General features: G+C 48.9%; 1 non-coding gene across 1 annotated transcript; it reads right to left on the reverse strand.

Annotated features, from left to right (window-relative positions):
• Positions 1-163: 163 nt before the first annotated feature.
• Positions 164-281, reverse strand: LOC129115911 (U5 spliceosomal RNA). The gene has a single exon (XR_008533298.1). It is a non-coding gene; the product is annotated as a U5 spliceosomal RNA (small nuclear RNA).
• Between the last annotated feature and the right edge of the window lie 560 nt (positions 282-841).

Below are 841 nucleotides of genomic sequence, written 5' to 3' on the forward strand. Positions count from 1 at the left end.
TTTGCTGCCCGTGTCAACCTCGTGGCACACGTGTCGCTTGTCATGGTGCAGTACTTTCAATTGGGCATTGCGGGGATGCTGCTTAGCACAACCGCTGGGCCCTACAAGGTCAAGCACACTTGTCTTGTTAAAATCAGCTTCTATTCTTTTGACAAGTACACAAGGCTCAGCCGAATGGCAAAGCCTGCCAAAAATGAGGTTCAACTCATTGGTGTTCCTCTCCACGGAAGTCTTTAGTAAAAGGCGAAAGACTTGTGCGTTATGAAGAGAAACCAAAGTAAGTACCGCCCCCGGTGAGAGCAGCCAGAGACACCAGTCGTCCCAGCCAAAACTCTCGCGGTGAGCCCAGTCGAGGGCGCTCCAAATTCCAAGCCACACCCATTCCACTACTCCCGCCCACATTTCCTTCCGAGAGGCAATATCTCATTCTTCAATTTATTTCCCTCCAATCAAATCGGCGAAACTGAATAGCTGTATTTATCTTCCTTCCCCCTCGCTGTTGATTCAGAGCTGGAAATAATTTCCCCAGCAGACACGGCTGATGGATATAGTGATTTGAGAGTGGGAGAACAATGAGGTTCCAGGAAGAGCACAATTAAGGAGTAAACAGGGCTTTTCTTTACTCACATACACAGCCTCGTGGGTCTCTGGCATTAAAGAGCTCTGATGTCTTTGCTGTCTTACATGTTTATCTGGAAGGGGTGCACCGTTGCCCTAAGCGATGGGGCTGGCAACAGTACCATGGTCACGGCATGTGAGGAACTGGAGCAGCTCCCTTTTCATCTCCCAGTGCTAGCAACCTGCTTTATAATGTTATCCCCATATATGGAGGACATATCAG

The sequence above is a fragment of the Anoplopoma fimbria genome, unplaced genomic scaffold (genome assembly GCF_027596085.1).
Source record: "Anoplopoma fimbria isolate UVic2021 breed Golden Eagle Sablefish unplaced genomic scaffold, Afim_UVic_2022 Un_contig_2180_pilon_pilon, whole genome shotgun sequence".
In the NCBI taxonomy this organism is placed as follows: Eukaryota; Metazoa; Chordata; class Actinopteri; order Perciformes; family Anoplopomatidae; genus Anoplopoma; species Anoplopoma fimbria.